The sequence below is a fragment of the Odocoileus virginianus genome, chromosome 4, assembly GCF_023699985.2.
Source record: "Odocoileus virginianus isolate 20LAN1187 ecotype Illinois chromosome 4, Ovbor_1.2, whole genome shotgun sequence".
NCBI lineage: Eukaryota > Metazoa > Chordata > Mammalia > Artiodactyla > Cervidae > Odocoileus > Odocoileus virginianus.
This window is the reverse complement of record NC_069677.1, coordinates 8,099,261-8,111,781: the sequence shown is the minus strand read 5'-3', so window position 1 is coordinate 8,111,781 and position 12,521 is coordinate 8,099,261.

The following is a 12,521-nucleotide window of genomic DNA, read 5'->3' as shown; positions in this document are numbered from 1 at the left end:
TTTCTGACTCACACCATTCTATTTGCCATTGCTCTTGTTGATCAGTATCCCCCAAGAATTGTGGTACCTACCACGGAACCCAGTACTTCAGTGTGGTCTGACCACAGCTCACTGCAGTAGGACCAGGGCTGCCTGTCATCTCCACCTCATTTCCCCTCTTGTAGTCAAAGGTTGGGTTGGTTTTCTTTAGCAGACACATCATAGTGGTGGCAAATATTCAACTTGTGGTTAATTTAAGTTCCCAGTTCTTCTATATAAATGAACACTGTCCAGGTAATCTCCTTCATTCTGCAGAGCTGGTTTTCTTTTTTTAGCCTAAATGTAGAATTCTGCAATTATTTCTGATACACTTTAACTTATTGAGTTAGACAAGACACTCTAGACTGTCTAGACAATTTTATATTCTGATTTGGTTCTGTGGTTCTACTTTTCAGCTTTGTGTCACTCTTACGTTTAGTAAAAAAAAAATGCCATAACCTATTGATATAAAAGTAAAGCAAACTTTTCTGACATTATTGAAAGTGTAGGCTTGAGTACATGTTGCAGAATGACTTCTAAATTAGTTTGAGCAATTTATAGACAGCCTTTTTCAATTCTCACCAACCCACCTGCGTGACATGTAATTCAAGGCACACAAGAAAAAGAGGACCCTTTCCTGTGGGTAGTGAGCAAGACAATGGAAGGAAGTAGTAACACTACCTCCATCTTCCTCCCTATTCTCCTATCTCTGGTCCCAGGATTGGACACTCTTGTGGTTTCATTCAGGCATCATCCCTGATGAAGATGAGGCTGATAGGGTGGGTTAGGGTTAGGGGTAGACAGGTGTGTTTATGGCTCTTTCTAGACCATTGCTCAGACTAGCCACCTGACTTCCTCTCCAGGAAGAGCAGAGGCAACAGGTAGGTACTGAGGCATCATTTGAAGAAGATGGAAGTCAGATGCATCCACCCCAGTCTGTACAAGACCTAAACCTTTGATAGTTCTCTATTTTCCTGCCAGTAACCATCTATTCCTCTCTTCTTTTCATCTCCACAGGATCAGTAACAGACAGAAAAGGAGTTTTTCCTTCATTGATTTAATTCCTCCTATTTAGACCCAGTCAAAGGAACTGCGGCTAACTTTTATGAGCTTAATATTAGGAAAACAAAGGATACTAATTAAGCTAACAAATAGAACCAATTTTATAGCCAGGGTCTGCTGACCAGTATAATGTTTTCTCTTATACAGTTGAAAGAAAAACATACTCTGAACCCATATTCAGTCTGACTTTTATAACCCCCCTCCCAGGGAGAGATAATCGTACAATAACAAAAGTCTCCAGGAAATTCCATTACAATGGTGTTGGCTGCTTTTTCCTCATATTTCAAGGTCAGGTAATGTCAAATGGAACTTTAAGAAATGTTCTCTACAGTCATCATCCCATCTATGGGAGCCATAAAACAAGAGAATAGAGGGTAGGACCACATTTGAGAGATAGCTGTAGAATCAGTTCTAGATTTCAGTATTGGCTTCTCTACCCATTGGCCACGCTGTCCTGGGCAAAGTACTTCTCTCTCTGTTCCTCAGAGATGGATAAGTAAAAATAGTTGGTGTGATAAGAATTAATCAAAAGTCTATAAATTAGTTATTATAGTCCCTGGCATCTATATAGGTCTTAATAAATGTGTTATTTTAAAATAGCTTTCTAATATATATGTTCCATTGGAAAAAACCTTGATGCTGGGAAAGATTGAGAGCAGGAGGAGAGGGGGATGACAGAGGATGAGATGGCTGGATGGCATCACCGACTAATGGACATGAATTTGAGCAAGCTCTGGGAGATAGTGAAGAACAGGGAGGCCTGGCATGCTGGAGTCCATGCAGTTGCAAAGAGTCAGACACGACTGAGTGACTGAACAACAATAATATATACGTTCAACTTTTTTTCTAGAATTCAATTGCTATACTTTGATATAAAAATAATTAAGAAAGTTGTTACCAGATTCTTAGAATCCTAGCATGTTAGAGATCTAGTTCGACCCTAGATCTAGTCTCACCTTCATCTGACTAGATGAAAAAATTGAGGCCCAGCTAGGAAAAAGGAGCTTCTCAAGACACACTTGTGAGTACATGACTGAGCCAGGACTATAATCAGGTATCCTGACTCCCAATCCTGTCCCCAGCTATATAGCAGAAAGGAATCAGACTTAGTGCATCACCAAATGCCAACTTAGATGTTACTATATATATCGATATTTAAATTGGTATGGTGCTGTGTTGTTGTGCTGAGTCGTGTGAGTGTGTGACTCCACAAACCATAGTCCATCAGTCTCCTCTGTTCATGGGATTTTTCCCAGCAAGAATACTGGAGTTACCATTTCTTCCTCCAGGGGATCTTCCCGACCCAGGGATCTAACCCACATCTCCTGTGTCTCCTGCATTGGCAGGTGGATTCTTTACCACTGAACCACCTGGGAATCCCATAAATAGTTATACATATATACATTATTATGTAGAGAGAAACTTTAAGTATTAGCTACAGCACAATGAATCTTATGCTCAAAACTTCTTATAAAAAAAAAAAAAAGAAAAAATAACCATCTTTACTAAGCACCATGGAGTCATGTGCGGAAGGGGCATAGGACTTGGAAACTGAGTGGGCCTGGATTCTAATCCCAATTCTACCACTTACTGCTTGTATGAACTTTAGCAACTCATTTAACCTCTTTGAGGTTAAATTTCTTCATCTGGAAAATGGGAATACTAACCCTTAACAGGGGCTTCCCCGGTGGCTCAGACAGTAAAGCATCTGCCTACAATGCAGGAGACCCGGGTTCAATCCCTGGGTCAGGAAGATCCTCTGGAGAAGGAAATGGCAACCCACTCCAGTACTCTTGCCTGGAAAATGCCATGGATAGAGGAGCGTGGTAGGCTACAGTCCATGAGGTCACAGAGTTGGACACGACTGAGCAACTTCACTTCACTTCAATCCTTAACAGTAGCTTTTGTGATGCATAAGGCTTATCAACTATGGAGACAAAATAGCTGTTATATTGAGATACCCACCACTTGTTGGCACCCCTCCTTAGATGATGCTCATTTGACTCCCCTGATGTTGGTACTCTTACAGAAGCTAGCCACTGCCAGGTGCTGGTAAGATGAGAACCATGTTTGAGAGGAAAGACAATGACGTGTTTTCTTGGCCATGAGTGGGATGGATACATGGTCCTTAGAGTTTCCATCAAGGCCACTTGTGGGCACAAGGTTGTTTCCTATAGGACATCAGCTCAGGAAGGATACCAAGACCCAGCATTGCTTACTACAGCAAAATTGTCTCTGGATTGTTTCATGTCAGGCCTTGATTTCATTGGCTGGCCTCATAGTGGTCTATGCACTGGGATTACATACCCTAATCCTCAAAGTCTACTATCACCTAAAAACAGCTTTTGCTTTTGGCGCTTGAAGTGTTGATCGCCACAATCTTCTCTTGGTAAGCTTCCTTATGCATTGGGTATTTATAAATATTTATGGAAGAAAAGAAAGAAAGAAGACAGGGAGGAAGGAAAAGGAGGAAGGTTGGTTCAAGGATGCAACACTGATTGGCCCTTGAGACCTAGGAAATAACATTCTGTTCTCAGAGTTAACCTATACAATCAGTTCAGAACAGATCAGATCAGAATATGCAAAGTCATCTTAAAGGAACAGTATTGATTCTTAGCCAAATAAGTGGTTCCCCAACCTGGCTAATGATCAGAGTCACTTGGGATCCTGTAAACATTCAGATTCCTATGCCCTTCCAGATCCAATAAATTAGAATTCTTGTTGAGAAAAAAAAAAAAAAATCTTTCTTTGTAAATCCTCTAGGTGCTGTTGTGGCAATAAACCCCAGCCTGGCTAGCAGACTGGCTCTGGGAACCATTGCAGGAGGTCTGAAAATGATCAACATATATAAATAACAATGTGTCGGTCAGAAGAGGGCTGGTAGAGCAAAGGGAATGCTTGGCACATTCTAACTCATGTAAGCAAAATTCTAGAATTGGGTGCCTGCCAGGGTGTCAGAAACATCAGACTTTCTGAAAAGCAGATTCCTTTTAAGATAGCAAAGCCAAATGAGCAGAACCTGATGTTACTCCCCTTATCAAAGTTCCTTGCTCACTGAGCAACCTTCTGATACTTCCTATTTCCTTGCAACTGGTCTACAGGGAGCAAAGGTACAGAGCAGGCTAAATGTTCCCCACTGTAAATTAATAAATGGGCATTCTGGTTATGTATCAGTCTCCTGTGAGTGGGCATGAGTCAGCATCTCAAGGCTGATCAACTCAGAGTTTCTGCCAAAACTGAATTCTGATGCTGCAAAACTGAGGGCCTGACTCTAGGCCCCACTGAATTCATCAGAGTAAGAGCATCCCATGTGGGCCCAGGAAGCCAGCCAGTTAGCCTCTCCTGAGGAGGAAAGTGAGAAAGGGCCCACTTCCCAGGGAGACACACTATAGAAGATTTTTTTTTTTCCCCATATATCTGTTCCCCAACCAGGAATCAAACCTGGACCCCCTGAAGTGGAAGTGCAGAATCTCAACCACTGGGCCTCTCCTAGACGTTTTTGATACTGTATGTGTTTTACTGGGTACATGAACTCAGAAGGGGTTAGGTTTTTACAGTAAGAGTCATTTACAGTGCTTTGTCTCTTCTCAAAGGACTTCCATATATATTAGCTCATTTGACACTTGAACCAACCTGGAAGGTGAGTCAGTCATATATTATTACTATACCTGAGATGAGGAATCTGAGCACATACTCACTTACCTTAGATCCAAAGAAAATGGTCCAGTTAGGACCAGAATCCAGAACGTCTGACTTATACATTATTCTTCTCACTTCTCCTCTAATTAAAAAAAAATATTCTAAATAAAAGCCTAAAGAGGCAATAGAATAACCCAAATGGGATAGATAATAACCCCAAGTGGGACTGTGTTTCCATGTGTATATGCGCAGCTGAGTTAAGGACATGGGTATGGAGGGGCAAAGTTGACCGTAGAGCAGAAGAGAAATCAGATCAGTGGTGATAATAAGAAAGCACATCACATTTTTTTCTTCTTAGCCCAGGAAACTGAGAAATGATTCATGTTAATTGGACAAACTATTTATTGAGCATCTGTTGTGCACAAGGACTCATGTCCTAAATGTTATCAGAGGAATAGAGCTTCAGAAAGAATATTTTTTAACATGTATTTTGGTGTGGTGAAGAGTGACCCCCCAAAATTTTTTTCTTTTTTTAACGCAGCACCAAAGAGTATGATCCACATCCAGGGTATATCAGGAGAGGTGGGAAAAGGGAGACAGTGTGGTTGAGAAGTTAACTGTAATTAGGACTCTGGCAGCCAAGACCATTTGGAAATGAGGGCTTGATGACACCTCAGCAAGGATGGATGTCTGTGCAAAATCTTTCTTGGGGAATAAAAAGAAGGCAGCTTCCTCAACACTTTTCTATCATTGTATTTTATCTTAGGTCTTTAAGTCCTTGCTGACTTCACCAGTGACAGTTCCCAAAATAAAGCTGTTTTTTTAAATGCTTTTTAACAATTGCATGAAAACAAAATCTAGATTCCAGCGATGCAAGAATTATGGAAGGGGTAAGTCCCTGGGCTCCTCCTTCTGCTCTGACACGCCCTTCAGCATGATCCACAGCTGGGACAAGGACTCCAGCCAGACCTCTGTTGATTAGCCCACAGACACTGCCCTGTGGCATGCTTCAGTCCTCACATTTTGCTAACTGGTTTCTGTTCATGAATCTGTACATTCTGGCATAAGCACTCTGGGGTGGCAAAGGGAGACAGAGCTGCCTGTTCCCCACCCGATTGGTTCATGTCTAGCTGGATCAGCCTCCCACCTCTCTGGCTGATTCATCAGGCTCGGTCTATTCAAACAGATGGGACTTCTATTTAAGTATTTTAATAGCATGCATTTAAGATACCCTATTGAGAATCTGATCTGACAGAGGTTTGATGAAGTGTTGATGTACTGAAAAGCCAGGCTCACTAGGTAAAGAACTTCCCAAGCCAGATAATTTGAATCAATTCAATCAAGTACTTAACTAAGGTCCGACTGTGCAACAGTATGTGCCCAGCATTGAGTTAAGAGAGCCAGAAGACATGTGGAATGCTTGGCAGACAAGCACTCAGAAACTTCTTTCTCTAGGGAGAAATAATGCATTAATGGATGTCTGTAATTTTACAAACATCTGTGACTGCTTACTATGTGCAAGGGGTTTGAGCAGGTAAGGAGATAAGCAGTCAGGGTAGTGGCCATAACATCTCTTTTATATCAAGCCTGCATCAATTATTTCAAGGGAAAAAGGATCTCTACTGTCTCATGATGAGAAAAAATATCTAACATTTATTGAGCACCTAAATTGAATGTACTGAATGTTCTTCAGTACACCATATTCCTTGACACCATACTCTTGTTTCTTATTACACTAACTTTAATATACACCCTCCAACTCTATGCTTATCCGTATCTGCTTTTGTTTTTTTAAAGAACAAATCTGATTTTCTTCAAAAGCTTTTCACTTCCAAGCTGGACGAAATAATGCTATCTTTTCTTCACAGCCTTTAACATGCCTTTTGGAACTGCAGTTCAGTACCTAACAGCATTTATGATGTCTGTGTTGGTCTCAGTCTTTTAGGTTTGTGAGACCTGGATAGTCAAAAATACTATAAGCTCTGTGAGACTAAAACAATTTATATTTGTTCAATTATTCAATATTTGGTTAGCATCTGTTTGTACCAAATCAGCACTGTGGGAAAAAATAGATATAAATAAGAAAAGAGTTCTCAAGGAGCTCACACATATATTCTCTACTCTGAAATGGAATCAGAATCTGTCTAGAAAGCACTTAGAATAGTGCCAGACACATAATAAGTCTTCTATAAATGAACTATCGTTAGCTGTTATTTCTCTGATACTACATAAATGAGTGAGAAGTAAAGATAAGAACTAAGAAAGGAAGTTACAACTGTTAGGTTACTTTTGTGGAGATATATAAGAAACCCAACTCAAAGAGCTTAAACAGTAAAAGGGACTTATTGGCTTATCTAACTGAAAAAATTCCAAAGAGTAATGATTGGTTATGATTCCATCAGGGTTTTGGCACCATTTCTTTGAGATTCTTTTGATACCACTCTCCCTTGTTTTGGCTTTATCCCTGTAGAAAGATAATTATAGTAACTACAGGCTTCACATTTATACATAACATCAAGAGGAAGAGAGAATTCAGCTCTTCTGGTAGCTCTCTTGTAAGTCAGGAAACTTCTTTGCTCAGTTCAGTTCAGTCGCTCAGTCGTGTCCGACTCTTTGCGACCCCAAGAATTGCAGCACGCCAGGCCTCCCCATCCATCACCAACTCCCGGAGTTTACTCAAACTCATGCCCATCGAGTCGGTGATGCCATCCAGCCATCTCATCCTGTCGTCACCTTCTCCTCCTGTCCCCAATCCCTCCCAGCATCAGGGTCTTTTCCAATGAGTCAACTCTTCGCATGAGGTGGCCAAAGTATTGGAGTTTCAGCTTCAGCACCAGTCCTTCCAATGAACACCCAGGACTTATCTACTTCAGGATGGACTGGTTGGATCTCCTTGCAGTCCAAGGGACTCTCAAGAGTCTTCTCCAACACCAAAGTTCTTTGCTCAAGGCCCCAGCAAATCCCCCTTCTCATTTCACCTTCTCATTTCAGTGTACCAAGTGAGTCACAGCTTTTTTTTCCAACCAATTTCTTGACCAAGAAATGCCATGACTACTTAGCTTAGACTGAGCTTCCCTGGTGGCTCAGCTGGTAAGGAATCTGTCTGCAATGAGGGAGACCTGGGTTCAATCCCTGGGTTGGGAAGATCCCCTGGAGAAGGGAAAGGCTACCCACTCCAGTATTCTGGTCTCAAGAATTCCATGGACTGTATAGTCCACGGGGTCACAAAGAGTTGGACACAACTGAGTAGCTTTCACTTCACTTGGCTTAGACTAGGTTTTTGACCCAGGCACTGTTATAAAGATGAGATTACTGTATCAGTTAGAATGTCCTGCTTATACTGATAATCTCAGTGACATAACAGCAAACATTTACTTCTTGTTCTCACTATATGCTGGTGTATGTCGGCAGGGGGAGCTCTACCATAATAGTCACCCTTGGACCCAGGCTGATGGAGGCTTCATCTCAACACATGCTTTAGCAATCACTGTACCTGGGCTCATTGACCAAAGCAAGTCACATGGCCACACCCACCTTCAACAATCTAGGAAATGCAATTCTATTATGTATATAGGATAACTAGAATATTTGTTAAGAGCTACAATCACTACTGGGCTTCCCAGGTGGCTCAGTGGGAAGAGCCTGCCAGTGCAGGAGACACAGGAGACGCAGGTTCAATCCCTGCATCAGGAAGATCCCCTGGAGGAGGAAATGGCAATCCACTCTAGTATTCTTGCCTATAAAACCCCATGGGCAGAGGAGTCTGGTGGGCTAGAGTCCATGGGGTTGTAAAGAGTTGGACAAGACTGAGCATGCATGCATGCACAATCACTACTACTATTACTCTTGGCCCAAGTAGGACCTGTACAGGTGACTATACAGGAACTTTACAGGAACTGTACAGATGACTATAGAATTAGCTTCTCCTGAAGCACATGTACTTCCTTGGGAAAGGGATCTCTTAGCAAAAGTTAGGTACTATTAGGAAGCGAACAATGAATGCTAAGCATGCAACTGATAATGTTTACTATAGAAGTTACATAAATGCAAAATGATCTCAGACATCAAACAAGTGGAGAAAACAAGATCATGAACAGACTGGCAGAGATTGAGGGAGAGAGAAACAACCACTGTAGGTCTGTAGCCATCTAGAGATCCGCACAGGAGGAAGGGTCCAGATGGAAACAGGCAGCATGGCCAGGGCATGAATTAGCATCTTTGTGGCTATGCTCCCCAGCCCTGCCATGGGAGCATAAAATGCATTATCAGGAAGATATATAGGGATGGTAGATGATTTGAGGGGCTTTCTCAAGTGAAGTACTGGATTGTCAAAGAAGTTGAAGAGCTGAAGCAGTTAAGAAGTTCTCCAATGTGCATGGGGGGGGCCAAAGTCATAATAGAACCCAGAACCAGTCATATTCTTAGACTAGGTTAAGTCCTTGAGAAGTAACCTATAGCAAAGACTTGTGACAGCTGGTACAGACAGATGAAATGAATCCAAATGATGGCAAAGAGAGGAGAGCCAGTACGAGATCTGATGCAAAGATGAGGCCTTCTGTCCCACTGGATCTACAAATGTTATAAGGAGGTCTCCATGTGAGAAGAGTGTAAATTTACATTAAAGCCATGTTTCTACCCAAAAGAGGCAACAGAATATAGAAGAAAGAGCTCTTCTAAGTCAGCAGTCAGGGAACTAATGTTTGAGTCCTAACAGTAACTGTAAATATGATACAGACGAATCATCATAAGCATCTTTCGACTTGTTTCCTTAGCTGAATAAGGGGATAATCATGCTTCTATCTTCCTCAGAGCTTTATGTGAATCAAATATGAAAGCCCCTTGGTAGACTACAAAGCCCTAGATAAATGTATGTATAGGACTGTAACAGAGAAGGGAAGAGTTGAGAGTGATTAGAATACAAGTGAGACTATTTCCAACTGAATGACAGAGGGAATAACAAAGTGAAGATGAAGTAGAGATATCAGTGGGCTGATGGGTACTGTCTATTAAGTCAAGACTTTTTCAATTACATTACAAGAGATAGAAACCCAATCCCAATTGTGTGCTCAGTTGCTCAAGTTATGTCTGACTCTTTGCAACCCCATGGACTGCAGCCTGCCAGGCTCCTCTGTCCATGGAACTTTCCAGGCAAGAATACAGGAATTGGTTGCCATTTCCTCCTCCAGGGCATCTTCCCAACCCAGGGATCGAGCCCACATCTCCTGAGTCTCCTGCATTGGCAGGAGGATTCTTTACCACTGCATCACCTGGGAAACCCCAACCCAAACTTGCTAAAGAATAAAACTAAACATACTGACCCTTATAATAGAAATAATTACAAAGGTAAAAATGGATTCAAGTATGGTAGGATTAAAGTGCTCAACCACTGTGATTGGAAATCACTCTTTCTCCATCTCTATAGTGTCTGCCTTCCTCTGCGTTGGTTTTATTTTCAGGCAGATTGTCCTCAAATGGTAACAGATTGTCGCCAGCTGCTACCAGCTAAGTAACCCTAGTAGAGAAAGGCAGTGCCTTTTTCCCATTTCAACCAAAGTCCTGAAGTAACTCTCATTACCTGGCCTGGATCATATGCTCCTCTCTGAATCAATCACTATGACTGGCATCAATCCCAGCTGAATCACATGGAGGGAGAGGGGGGATACATGCACACTGTGCGAGAACAAATGAAAACCTCCCACATCCACCATAGGAAGTAGGCTTAAGAAGCTTGTTCCTGAAGTGATGATTGTGGAGAAGAGGACACAGGACAGAGGAGGGAAGAACATCAAGGGAGGATTTGAAGAGGGAGAGTACCATTCATTGCAGAAAAGCAAGTTTAAAAAAAGGGATTTACCAAGTGCACTTTGGGAGATGGGGAAGTAGTGTAATAAGACAGATGGTAATCACAGATATCTGTTGGTCAAAACACTGAGAATATATTTAAGAATTCCCAAAGTGGCCCAATACACTCTTTGAGAAATAGTAGTTTAGGAGGCAAAAGCAGACACTGTCACAGACTTTGAATTGGTTCTTTGCTTGTTAGGTGTTTTTGTTCCTAACTGCTGAGGTAGGGGAGGGAGGGAAAAGGACTGTGTCAGTCTTGAAGGAACTAGACTAATGCAGGAGACACGGGCAGAGGTCTCCATATCACTGCCATAATTTTATAGCTTAATGAATCTCAGTGGAAAAAGCAGTAAAGAAATTATCCATAAATTTGCTACAGTTATAGCCTGTCAGAGAGATGTGAAATGTGAGTGACATACACAGCAGGCCAAGTCCTCTCCACCCACTCACTAAACATAAAGGCCCACCCTGTCTTGTCTTTTTTCTACCCTCCTACATACACATTATACCTGCACACAGGCATCTAACAGCAGGGAAGGATTCTCTTGGAACACTGTCAGAATCATTCTTTAGACCTCCCGGGCAGGTCACTACCCTGAAATGAAAAACTGCCAGCCTCCCATTTTTGAAGCTGGTGGAACAGGACTGATTAAAGCTGACTTCATACTGAGCGAATACTTGTGAGAGGCAATTTAGTTCTGGATCCATCCTCTGGATCTTAACAGTTTCATCACTACCACCCCTGATACTGGCACACTCCCAAGCATGTTCAAACAAAGGACTTCACCTTGTGCTTGACCAAAAGAAGACATTAGCCCGCTATGACCCTGGACTTAAAGGATTGGCTCTGTGACAGAGAACTGAAGCACAGAGATCACAGCCCCAGGTGAGTACTCAGATGGCCAGAATGAGTCTATGTTATGACTTAAAAGTCTGAAACCCAGGAAAGGATATAAAGGGCAATGCAGAGAAGCTAATTCCTTCACAAAAGAAAACCCAGGTTGCTTCAATTCTTACTTCATACACACACCTACTATTACTTGGCCCTCTGTAGCTGTTGCTCTGGTCACAGACCCTAGAGCTCGGAATATTCTCTGTTGATCCTCACTTCCAAAACAGACATCTTGGTTACAAGGCCCTGTCTACTCCCCAATGATTGCCAGTAATTACTGCACACAGTGCTGGGAAGGTGGTATGTTATAAAGAAACAGCACATAGACATTATCACAAACTCAGCAATTTCACTCTTAGGTATAGGCCCCTGAAATTGAAAACAGGTACTCAAATACATGTATATGAATATTCACAGCAGCATTATTCACAATAGCCAAAATGCTGAAACAATCCAAATGCCCATCAACAACTGAATAAATAAACAAATTGTGGCATATACACACAACAGAATATGACTCAGTCATAAAAAGAGAATGAAGTACAGACAAATGCTACAACATGGATGAACCTCTAAAACATTATGCTAAGTGAAAGAGGCCAGATACAAAAGGTCACATATCAAATGATTCCATTTATACAAAATAACTAGAATACATAAATCCATAGACAGAAAGAAGAATGGTAGTTGCCAAGGGCTGTGGTTTCCCCAGGAGAAAGGAAAACAACTGCTTAATGGGGAAGGATTTTGTTTTGCAGTGATGAAAATGTTCTGGAACTGGATAGTGAATAAACTAAATGTCACTGAATTGTTCAATTTAAAATGATTAATTTTATGTCATATGAATTTCACCACCATTTTTTTAAAAAGGGAGGGGGATACTAACTTAGCTGTTATATACCTTTATCGCCTTACTCCCTCACGTCTACCTAAAGATGTATGTAGAAAGATGAAGTACTGGCCATTATGGAACCACAAAGCAACAAATACTTGCCTCAAAAAAGAAAGACTAAGTATAAAGATAAAAGGAAGTTGGGTCTTTGATATCATGAAGGAAACCACGGAA